The sequence below is a fragment of the Crocodylus porosus genome, unplaced genomic scaffold (genome assembly GCF_001723895.1).
Source record: "Crocodylus porosus isolate Cpor-Errol unplaced genomic scaffold, CroPor_comp1, whole genome shotgun sequence".
Taxonomy (NCBI): domain Eukaryota; kingdom Metazoa; phylum Chordata; order Crocodylia; family Crocodylidae; genus Crocodylus; species Crocodylus porosus.
Window position 1 is genome coordinate 9374858 of NW_017728947.1, and position 12430 is coordinate 9387287.

Below are 12430 nucleotides of genomic sequence, written 5' to 3' on the forward strand. Positions count from 1 at the left end.
CCACAAGGATTTATAGCAGCCCCCCATATTTTCGGACTTGCCCTTCAGAAGGACTTGGAGGAGTGGAAGGGATCACACCCCGCAGTGACTCTCCTCCAGTACGTAGATGACCTGCTAGTTGCAAGCCCAAACTTGCAGCTTTGCGAGGAAGCCACCAGGTCACTGCTAAACACTCTGAAAAAAAAAAAATATAAAGTCTCTAGAGAGAAAGCCCAAATATGTCAGCCTCAAGTCACATTTTTAGAATATAAGCTCTCAAAAAGAGTCAGAGCCCTGAGTGCAGATCACATACAGGCAATCCAAAGTCTAACCCCACCTAAGTCACCCAAGGAGTTGCGGGCATTCCTAGGGCTAACTAGGTTCTGTCGACTATGGATACCAGATTATAGTGAGAAGGCTAAACCACTGTATGACTCACTGACTAAAAAGAGTCTCACTAAATAGAAATAAAATAAAGAAATGCAACATGCCTTTAATCTGCTTAAAGCAGCATTAATCCAGCCCCCTACCCTGGCCAACCCAAATAGTAAAAAGCCATATCAACTCTATGTTCATGAAAATCAAGGAGTTACGTCAGGGGTGCCGACACAGCCATCAGGCCCGCCCTGGAGACCCGTGAGATATTACTCAAAGGTTCTAGATCCAGTTGCACTCAAGTGGCCAGCCTGTCTTCAGGCTGTGGCAGCCACAGCAGTAGTTATTGAAGAAGCCCAAAAGATAGTCATGAGTGCAGATATAGAAATACTCACCCCTCATGGAGTTCCCCAGATTCTAGAGACTGAAGGAAGAAAGTTTCTTAACCCCTTCAGACAATCACAGTATGAGATATTTTTGCTCTCTAATCCAGAACTTACTTTCAAACATACTACAGCCTTAAACCCTGCAACCTTGCTGCCGGAGTCAGGGAAACCGACGCATGACTGCCTTGAGATCCTGAATCAAACCACACAGGTGCAGCCTGACCTTGCTGAGGACCCAATTGAAAACCTAGATGCTAAATACTTCGTAGACGGCTCCAGCTCTGCCATCGATAGAAAAAGACGAACAAGATGTGCAGTAGTAACCTTAGATAAAGTAGTATAGAGAGAGTCATTGCCGAGCTCATGATCAGCACAGGCCGCGGAACTCACTGCGCTCACCCGAGCATTACAGCTGGGGACAGACCAGCAAGTTAATATATACACTGACTCTCGCTATGCTTTTTCTACAGTCCATGCGCACAGACTATTGTAGAAAGAAAGGGGTTTCATTACGGCCTCTGAGAATAAAATTGCTAATAGCCCCCAAATTATCAAGTTACTAGAGGCACTCCATCAGCCTAAAGAAATAGCAGTCATTCATGTGCGGGCCCATGGGAAGGCTACTGAGAAAAAGCATAAGCTTAGAAATGCAAAGGCTGATACAGCAGCAAAGGAAGCTGCATTTATTAGGAGAGAAGCAGAAGAGGTATCCAGGCAAGCCATGTCCCATGCCATATGGCCATACGTCCAAGATTTAGTCCCGCAGTATTCCCCTAAAAAAGATAAATTTGCACAGAAAGCTTGTGCAAAAAAGAACTCCCAAGAATACTGAATAGTACCAAGAAAAAAAATCATGATACCCAGGCCATTGCTTCGAAAGGTGCTGCAACAACTCCATGTAAGAACCCATATGGGAAGCTTGGCTATGAGTGATCTAGTGATCCGCCAAGCAGTAGCCCCAGGGCTATATATAGAAGCTCAGCACGTTGCTACCAAGTGCATCACATACCAAAAAGTGAACCCTCGAAAGAAACCCCCTGTGCCAATGGGAGGTAGACCCTGGGCAGCGTACCCTAGACAAGCATGGCAGATTGATTTTGCCGAGCTCCCACAGTCCGGACATCACGAGTTTTTACTTGTCATAGTAGACCAGCTCTCTAGTTGAGTCGAGGCCTGGCCCACCAAGACTGCCACTACAGCTACAGTAGTAAAATATTTGTTGCAAGAGATCATTCCACAGTATTCCCTGCCTGAGTCCATTGAGTCAGATCAAAGACAACACTTTGTGAGAAAAGTGGTTCAAAAAGTCGCGCAAACTCTCAAGATCACTTAGAAACTACACACACCATAAAAACCACAGAGTTCAAGACAAGTAGAACACATGAATAAGACTTTAAAGACTCTGCTTACCAAGATCTGTATTGAAACGCGCCTTAAGTGGCCTCAAGCATTGCCGCTAGCTCTTACTTACATTCGAAACACTCCCTGACGGGGCCTCAAATTGACCCCATATAAAATTAAGTTTGGCAAACCACCTCGAGTCTTACCCCCTGAGATGCGAAAAAATGTAACTTTTAAATTAAATAATAGTGAGCTTCATATGTATGTTATTGTTTTGCAGTCTGTCTTGTCTTCTCTTCACAAGTATGCAGCCTCCTTTCAACGTCTGCCTTTAGACGTACCGGTACATGACTTCTCCCCAGGAGACTGAGTCTTAGTGCAACAATAAAAAAAAGAACCTTTGACTGAGAGGTAAAGTGGCCCTTTCCAGGTACTCCTAACAACCCACACTGCTGTAAAAATTGCTGGCCATGACCGTTAAATACACCATACCCATGTGAAACGACATTCACGAGCATCAGAAAACATCAACTCCCAAGACGAGCTCACTCCGGAAGCTGAGTCGTCTTCAGAACAAGAAGCCAGCAAGTGGAGCTGTGAACCTATTGGTAATCTCCAAGTGCGCCTAAGACGGCTTAATCAAAGTTCAAAAAATTAAACAAAAAAATAAAAAGAGAAACATTTAAGCTGTGTTTAATCTCATAAAAAAAAATATATAGTAAAAATCTTAATGTGCCTTGTTGTTATCTATATAATAAAAGAAACAAGATTAAGTAGCCTTAGCCGCTAGCCTATACCCCCGCTTTCCCCAATTGCTTCCCCAAGGACAAATTTGTATGTTAACCTAATAGAAAAAATTGCAAGTACTTTTAATCTTACCAACTGCTGAGCCTGTGGGGGGCTCTGAGAGGCCAGAAGCCAGTGGCCTTAGAGGGCTTTTCCTTTGGCCCCAAAGTAGCTAGTAAATAGTAAAGAGCAGAAAGCATCTTGAGGGGGGATATTGTTAGAAATATTATTAAAAATGTATAATAAATAGAGTGTTGTTAAAACTGCACAGTTTGTATCTCGTACCTGATAAAAAGAAACACCACCAAGGACATCCCTCCCCTCTTGGCTAATTTACTATCTTTTTCTTCTGCTAAACTACACTCCTCTGCTTTTCTTATGTAGATTACAGAAGCTGTAATTCAATTAACTGTGTCCTTAAAAAAAAAGAAAGATTTGAACTTTTGGTAACCTAGAGAGCTTTCTAAGCATGCATAATTAGCTAATGCATATATGCCTATCCGCCCCGCATACTTATGTAGTTAATTATAATGCACATGGAACGGATGACGTGACGTCATTTTATGTATGTTTGTATGAACTGGAAATGAGTTATAAGAGTTCCTGTTTCTGCACACGTGCCCAAGAAAAAAAAATAAAAGCTAGCTAAGAGTTTTCCTCGGGGGCAGAGTGGTCTTTTGTCTCCACTCTGACCCTATTTACAAATATACCCTTTGTGTTGCTAATAATGTGTACCTGAGGAATTATTATTCGCGAGCCTCCAAAGAAACGAACCGCAATTTTCGCATCAGTGCTGAGCTGAGGGGTGTATGACCAGCCCAAGGCAGGATGTTCTGATTAGGGAGTGGTCGCCCCCCCCCTTTCTGACCAGCCTGGCAGAGAATTGATAACATAGTGTTGATCACTCCTAACTCAGAGTTTATTAGCCCATTAAGAAAACAACAGAGAGACATTACCAGCTACCTGTTAATTCTGCCTTTGTCCCTGGCTGGCTGGCTACAGCACAGACCATAGCCAGCATGTGGTCTGCTAGCTGATGCTGAGAGGTGTCTGTGTAAGGAAGAGGGGATCCCTGCTTACCAAGAAGTGGTGAGGTGATGGGGGAGAGCAGGGCGAAGCCAGGCAGACAGTCTCTGTGGGAGCTGCAGACAGGAAGCAGAGGGGAGGGGCCAGTCCTGCTGTGGAGCAGAGAGCCCTGCACAGCCCAGAGAGCATGCCAGGATGCTGGGGGAGTCTGGTTTAACTTAAACCAGTAAGGGATCTGGGACAGACATTGTATAAACCGGGTTGACCCAAATCAGTCAAGTCTGATACTACATTCAACCAGGTTTATCTCAAACTGGTTTCAGCCATTTTCAAACTGGTTTATGTGCATTGAACATCTGTTCTGTTACAGGTTTAAATAAGCTTCTGATCATTTAAACTGGTTTAAGTATAATGTCTGTCCCTAGCCTTAATACAGATTGAGTCCAGTTGATGGGCTCTGTTGAGAAGCTCTGGGATCAGCTTTTCCTGACAGTTCCTCTAAGGGATGCAACATAGTCTGTAGAGTGTCACTTCAAGCTGGGATCAGGACTGCCCAGCTCCTGCACGGATTACCAGAACCTAGCGAACATTTCAAAACCTTTTCAAACTTTTGAAATGTTTCGACTGCCCTCATTTTGTTTTGAGGCAGTTTCAAGGCCCTTTGTTTCATTTTGATTTCACTGTTTTGAGCTTGAAATGAATCAAAATGAAACAGCTGGCAAAATTTTGCACAGCCCTAATGTTAATATTTGATTCTTGGTATATGAATTGGTTAAGGAGGTCCAAGTTGGAGCAGGTTCACATTTATGTGGGAAATAAGATTTCTCAGCTCTATATACAATGAAGCTATACCAGATCTTTTTGCAAAAAATAATCAAACTGTTCTGTTCATGCATTAGAAGAGTGGATTCTTAATTGCAATAAAAAAAAAAAGTTTTAAGGGAGGTTAGTATGGTCTCATAGTCTATTTCAAATTGCCAAGGTACAGATGGAATCAAGGGTGTAGGTTGCAGCCGTGTTGGTCTAAGGATATAAGCAGACAAGGTTCTTTGGGTGAGTCTGATATCTTTTATTAGACCAACTTAAATAGTTGGGAAAAAATTTTAAGCAAGCTTTCGGGTTTAAAAACCCTTCGCCAGACTGAGGAAGCCTCTGCATTGGTTTGTGCTCTTCCTGGATGGAATGAAAAGTAAAGAAGCCAGAGGCTGGGCTGGTGTTTCATAACTGACTGTATGGAATCAAGTCAATTATGCCATCTTTTTCTTATCCTCCATTACCTACTATTATTTGTTACACAATGTTTTCTCCTTACTGTAACAGGGAACCCTCGCCCTGTCACTAGGGAAAGTCTGCAGGGCAAACAAAACCCGCCTGAAGGGATAAGAGCTCAGGAAAAGAAAATCCAGCTCAAAGGACAGACAAAAATGGCACTAGGGAGAAGCCCTGTGTAGCAGGCAGCAAATGGAAGAAAGGCAAGGTACCTGCAGCCTCCAGTAGCTCTGCCCAGGTGGGCTGGAAGCAGGCAGAGACTGCAGCAAAAGAGAGTCAGCTGGCAGGACTGGAAGGGCTAATAAGAAACCCCTGTGCTGGGGCTGAGCCACAGGGCTGGCTTGCTGGCTGGAAGAGAAGGGGCTTATTATCCTGAAAGGCTTGCTCTCAGGCCAAAAGAGTTCACTCTGGGTGGGAAAGGAGAACTTCTAGGTAGGCGGCTGTGGAAGTTACCATTACAGTCACAGTGAAGGGGGCTATGGTAGGCAAGGGTGAAGAACTCCCTCTTCTGAGGGGGAAGCTGATTTAGAGGGATAAAAAGTTGAGTTCATTTTGAGGGGGAGGTTCTTAGTGTGTGTACCGTGTGACCCCTTTTTGCTGGGCAGAGGGCCCTTTTACGTGGCCCCTTACTTTTGGGGGAGCTCCTGAAAGTGGTGAGGTGTGTGCCTTTTTCTTATTGGTGACAGGTGGTGCCCTGGGTGATGCCTGTGGAGACCTCTTCTGTGGACAGCCTGGGTTGCGAGCTGGTGACAGAAAGGGAGCCCTGGGAGCGGCTGTGAGGATGGGTAGTTGGTGCGGCCAAATGTTCGGTGGGGGTAAGGTGGTTTGTTTGTTTTTTTTAGCTTGGGGCCAGCGGAGAGGGTTCAGGATCTAGCAGGTAAGAAGACAGCAGGACTGGGGGATTGTGAAGCATCTCAGAGGCTCAGTGTGAGTTTGGCAGCTACAAGGGAAGAGTTTGGGGCTGCTGTGGGCCCTTTTTGCCAGGCAGAGGGCCCTTTTATGGTGTTGTTTTGTTTTGGAGCAGCCAAGAGGGTTGAGGCCCTAACAGGTAAGAAGGCCTTGGGGCTTTCAAAGCATCTCAGGCTGATCCTCCCTCACCCCCGCCCTCCGACACATGTCAAGCTGAGATGGGGCCCCAGAGTCACGCCAGGCCCCAAATTCCACTCCATGCTTCAATGGGAGCCCTGGGAATGTCTCTGGGGATGGGCGAGTTGGTGTGGCTAAAATACGTTTTTTCTTCTTTTTCAGTTTTGGGGCAGCCGAGACCATTCAAGCCCCAGCAAAGAAGCCGGCACCCCTGTGGGCTTGCATACCATCTCTCAGGCTCAGCACCAAGCTGACAGGTAAAGCATGGAGCTCGTGGCTGCTTGTTGCCTCTCTTTGGTGGGTAAAAGGCCCTCTGACATGCCCTGTAAACATTTGTTTTTAAATTATGATAATGCTGTTGTGACTAGTGTCTGAGTCTGTTCTTGGCTCATGGTAGTTTTACTGTTCAAGCTGTTCTGTTTTGTGGCCTAGCAGCCAAGTGTTGGCTTTCCATTCGAAAGGTTGGGGGCTCAAGTGTGGCTGTGGGTGTCTGATCTTCAGTCTGTAAGAGTCCCCCTTATGGACTTCTGAATGCTTGTTTATTACACCCCAAATCTGCTGTTCAGATCACAAGCTGCCCTTAATAGTTCCTTCACTATCCCTCTGGTTTACTATGGGTCATGTGCAGTACAGACCCAGGAGTCTTTGGCTGCAAAGAAGCCCAGAGAACATGCCAGCCAAGAGGGCTTTTTGTTGACTCCAGACCTGGGCATTCAGGCTACAGGGGGCAAAGTGACGTGTTTGCACCTTCCTTCAGCTTTTTTCACCTGGCCTGGGGGCTCACTCAGATGAGGCCCAACTTCTCAAGTTTCAGATTTTCACATTTCCAGGATCCCTTGGCTGGCACTACATATGGATTTGCAGTGAGAGAGCTATTGAGTCTTGCACCATGGTATCTCTGGCACTTGCATTGTAGCTGCCCAGTAAAAGGCCAGGAGCTCCAAGCTGACTATGACCTCCTGAACGGAGCAGAGGTTCCTGCAGGGTTGCCCATGCAACAAGCAGGGATCCCGCGAGTTCTTCAGGAGAGCCTTCTTGGTAGCACAGGTGTTGTCATCTGCCTGCTACATCTGAGGACCTAGGTGAGAAATTTACCTGGTCAGGCTTCTTGTTGGCTTGGTTTGGTGTTACAGTTTGCTTTATGAGTATTCTTGAGTCAAGACTATCCCCGCCTTCCTGTGGCTGGGTGGAGGTGCTTGTGTTCTGGTGCCCAAGGATTTGTTTTTGTTTTTTTGGTCTCTCTCTTTTTCTCCCCCTATCCCCTGCCTTAACACAAGAATAACTCGGGCAGGCTTCTGAGCCCACGGGACACGTTGTTGTAGGGCCTGGCTGGCCCTATTATGGGTGCCCAGCTGCTAAGTAGGTATGGTATAATAACCCTTACTAAGACTTTTTAATGTGAATTAATTGCTGTCAGTTGAGGGGGTAAGGTCAGGCTTGTTTTATGCCCTTCTGCAGCAAGCTGAGTTGCAATGGACTCCTGAGCCCACCTGTCCAGTGCCAGGGCTCTAGGGTAGAAAGTTGAAGGGCTGTGCATCCTGGGCCCTGATTCCACCCCATGTTGAATTCTGAGTACTTGGAGCTTTGATGCAGATGGGTCCCAGCAAACTGTAGCCAGGGCACTGAGCAGCACCCCAGGCTTGGCCCCTTTCCCTGTAAGGCTGTCCAGCCACCATCTTGGGGAGCATGAGGCTGGCTAAAAGGCCTCCTGCCATAGCCCCACAGCTACTTTGCTAACCCCAGCAGGTTGAGGCCCAAGGAGTTCAGGGCTGCCTGTGACCTCATTTGGGTTGCAACTGAATAGATTTTTTTTTTTTTTTCAATTGGTGGGAGGCTGAGGTCCAAGCCTACCTTGACCCACATCTCTTAAGGAGACTGAGGGCTCTGGACCGGGGTGCTGCACCTTGGGGATGATGGTCGTTATTTCAGGGCTGCCCACAGCCTTCTCTCAAGTGTGCTTAAACACATTTTGGTTTTTTATTTTGGTGGAGAAGGGTGGCCTTGAAGACCCCTCAGCCTATACTGTTCAAAGAGTACATCTACACAAGATGTTTACTGCACAGTTGACTAACCAGCTGCACAGTAAACATCTCAGTGTCTACACATGTGCCCCTATAGGCTGGAATAAACTAACTTAATCTACAGGAGGACAATACTTGTAAATACAAGCAGTTCATGTGTAGACACTGGAAAGGTTGGCTGGGCATGAGGGTTCTTCAGTGAGGAAGGAGCTGCCTCCTGGCTAGCCCTGTACTGAAGCTCCCTTGTGCCCCAGCCAGCCCCTCCACAGTACAGTGAGCCAGGGGGAGCAGCCCTGGTCTGGCAGGTTGACTCCCCAGGACTCCCTTCCAACTGGGGCTGCTCCAACTCAGCTCCACGTGCTGTGCATGAATGAACTCCAGAGCCAAATGTCCCAGAGTTAATTGTTCTCAGGCACACGGTCAAACAGCACACCTGGGAGGAATAAGCTCTGGAGTTCATTCATGTGCAATAGTAGCATGTGTAGATGCACCCGAAGAGACTACTGCATAGCCTGGCTGCTGGTTGGCTTTGGGGGTATGCAGTGTGTCTGAGAGGTGGGAAGCTATGAACTGGGGCTTGCCTCCTCCCCTGTTTGTGGGCAGAGGCCCGCACTTAAAGGTTTTTTTTTCCTCTCACCCCTACCCATCCCAATACAAATATAGCTCAGCTGGCCCTCCCAGGCACAATGCCCAGCTCCATAGTCACCAGGCATCAAGGCTGGGATGTTATCTCTTACAGACACCTTATGCAGTATGGCCCAAGACGGGTCTCAAATTGCCAAAAATGTAATAATGAACTTGGATTTCCAGCCGAGACAGTCTCTGCCCACAAGAGCTAGAGGGCTTGAACCACAGACCTTAGCTTCTGGAAGCTGGCAGGCTGTTCACTGGACTATGGCTGCAGGCCCACACAAACCTCAGGCCCCATTCCTTTTTGGACTGCCTGCTTTGCAGGCAAGCAGGCCAAACTGCAGGTGCTGCTCAAAGCCCCAGGCACACTTCTGTCTAGGAGGACAGGGGGCTGGGTCTAGCCACTACCAGCACTCAGATGGAAGTATGGGGTAGAACTGGGGGCTCAGCACACCCTGCAACTTGCACTGCTGCACTTTGACTTGGGGGGAAATAATGTCAGCAGGTTGAGAGCAAGTGCCTCTGTCAAACCAGGGGCAGCCCACAGCTAGGAAGCACCCGGGCTCTCTTGCAGATTCCTTACATAGTATGGTGCAGACAAGCAGACAAGCAAGGCAGGCCTCGATTGCTATTTGGTGCCCTGGCCACATTTGGGCTGGATCCAAGTACCTGTCCTCAAAGACACACCTTCATAAAAGCCCCCAAACCCTATCACTATGCTGAGCCATGACATTAGTGGCTGCCAAAACTCCCCTGAAACAAGGAAAAAATGTCTGGCTCCAAGCCTGACTCCACCACTAGATAAGATCCCAAGTTCCGCTTGCTATCAGCATGGTCTTTCCTACCTAGTTGGCCACATCTACGTGAGATGCTGAATTACTGCACAGTAGCATTGAGAACTGGCTTTTTTATGATGCTGACTGTGCAGTAGTCCAAGACTACTGTGTGGTAGCATTGTGTCTTGCTTTCTGCCATGCAACACTACTGTGCAGAAGTCTTAGGTTACTGTGCAGTCAGCATATTGTGTAGACGTAGCCTGTGTGTCCTAAATATAGTTCTAAGAGTCACAGTAATCCCAAGCAAAAAAGCAGCTCTAAACCTTTCCCATTCTGTAATCCTAACCCTAGTTCAGGCTGCTCCACTAGCCTTGTAGGGAAATGGGCCCAGCTTCAGGCACTGTGTTTTGGCTAGAACCAGCTGTTTACCCTTCCATATGAAACGGAGCCCAGAACTAGCTTAGATCACCACACTGATCCCTTAAAAATATTTATTTGACTAAAGCCCTGCAACTCTGTGCCCCACTGAGTTAAGACCTGAAACTTTGAATCCCAGCTGGCCAATCAGAATCAAGCCACAACCACATCCTTGCAAAGCACATGGCAGGAGAGTCTCAAACCAAGGATTGTGGCTTTGTGAGGCCAACAAGCCTGTTACATCACCACAGCCAAGCGCTTTTGAGGCTCTCACTTGCCAGTTCCCTTTCTTGGGCTGATGGCCCTCTAGAAAACTAGTCCAGGCCTAGCCCTGAATTACTGGCCTGCCCTCTGCCCTGCTTTTCTCTCTTCCCATGATACAAATACAACAACCTTGCAGTTTGATGTGAGGTCTATAAAATGTTCTGCATATGAGTTCCAGGGAAAATGCATTTAAAAAACAGAACAGCTGTGATAAGTGAGCAGGATGGCACAGACATGCCAGACTAGGGTTTTGGACCCAGGAGCCCACACTTACAGGACAGTAAGCTGGCCACTGCACTGGTTCATGGGGCCTGGGACCCCAAAGCCTACTTTGGGGCACTACTTGATCAGTAATGCCTGAGAGAAAGGTGGGACATTTTTTAAAAATGTCCACAGTGCCTGGAAGAAAGATGCCATCAAATTAGCCAGAGACCTGGATCCCTGATTTAGGTTAGCAGGCCAGCTACAGCATCAACAACTCTTTCATTTTCTTTTGCCATAGAAGGGAAATGCTTGTCATTACAATTCTCTGTTAAGGCTGGCAATTTCATGCTATGTGTGTGAGGCTCTGGAAACCTTTCTACACTTGCACTACAGCTTCATAACTCTGCATAACAGAGTGTCGGACTCTGCTACTTTAAGGAAGAAAGCATCCAAGCAGAGCGCCAGGTGGGGAAGGGTAAAAGGGAGAAAGCTGCAGGAGATCTGGCCTGAGTAAACAGGAACTATGTGTGTTTACTGCACAGCTAGGTGCTCTGTGGTAGCACAACTGGGTGATGCCTGCATGAGTAGTGGGAGGCCTATTGCAGTTCTAGTTGCTCCACAGTAGGACTGCAGGGAAGAGTAGGCAGTGCTACAGGTGGACTGCCATGGAGACCAGGCAGTGAATTTAAACAGGGCACCTGCAGCCAACCCTGTGGAGTCACCTGATGGGGAAATGGGTAGAACCTAGAGGCATGTAAGCCAGGGCCAGAGTCAGGATAAGCATCCTGAAAGCTGCAGATGAAGCAACCTTGCAGGGCTTCTAGCCAAGAGAACCTGATGAACTGCTGAGCTGCTTTGGGCTTACCAGTAAGACTGTAGGATATTACGGGGATATAACCCAGAGCTGGGGTTATATTGGTACCTAGTGAGGGCTGCCCTGAGGGTTTGTTTTGTTTTGGGTTTTTTTGCCTACCTTGAGGTAGCAGAAGGTTTTCCCTTTTTAAAGAAGCAATGTATTCTTCCCCCATCACCACCACACCACCTTGTTGATGTTGACGGGCCCAGGAAGGAGAGTTTGTGCTAGAGAGTAGATTTAGGTTGGACATCAGAAATAACTTCCTCGTGGTTAGGGTCGCTAAAATCTGGAGAGAGGCTTCCAAAAGAGGTGGTGCTCTCGCCTACCTGGGTGGGGTGCAGTCTTCAAGAGGAGACTGGACAAGCACCTGGCTGGGATCATTTCTTCCTGCCACTAGCAGGGAGTCAGACTCGATGATCCTTTGAGGTCCTTCTGACCCTAGAATCTATGAATAGCTGGGGGTCTGATCTTTCGGTTCTTGTTCATACTGGTGATTTCGGTTGGGACTGTGAAGGGTGGTCTTTGGAGGCCCCATTAGTGTCCTAGGGAAATGTGAATGTGTTAAGCCCTGCCATGGGTAGGCTCAAGGCAGAGCATGGGGGGCTACAGAGCCCAGCAGATGGGCCAGGGGCCTGACACCTGAGACAGCGAGACTAGAGCTGGTGCCTAGAAGCCAGGTCCAACATGTTGGGCCTTGTACCCTGGGCCCACTTAGAGAATAGGGGAGGAGGCCAAGAAGGCTGAAGCCTCAACAGGAAAGTGATGGTACAGCGACTCCTGCAAGGCTTGAGACATGGTATAGGTGTTAGAATTGCACAGCTTGCATCTTGCTCTTGATAAGAAAAGAACGTTGCCCAAGGTTTCTCCCTCATCCTCCTTACTCTTTCACATGCTGATTACAGAAACTGGAATTTAACTGCATAGCCTTGGGGAATGAACTGTTGATGAACTCTTGTGGTATTGAGCATGCTTAATTAGCTGTTGCATATTTACCTCTCCGCCCCCCCTACTCAA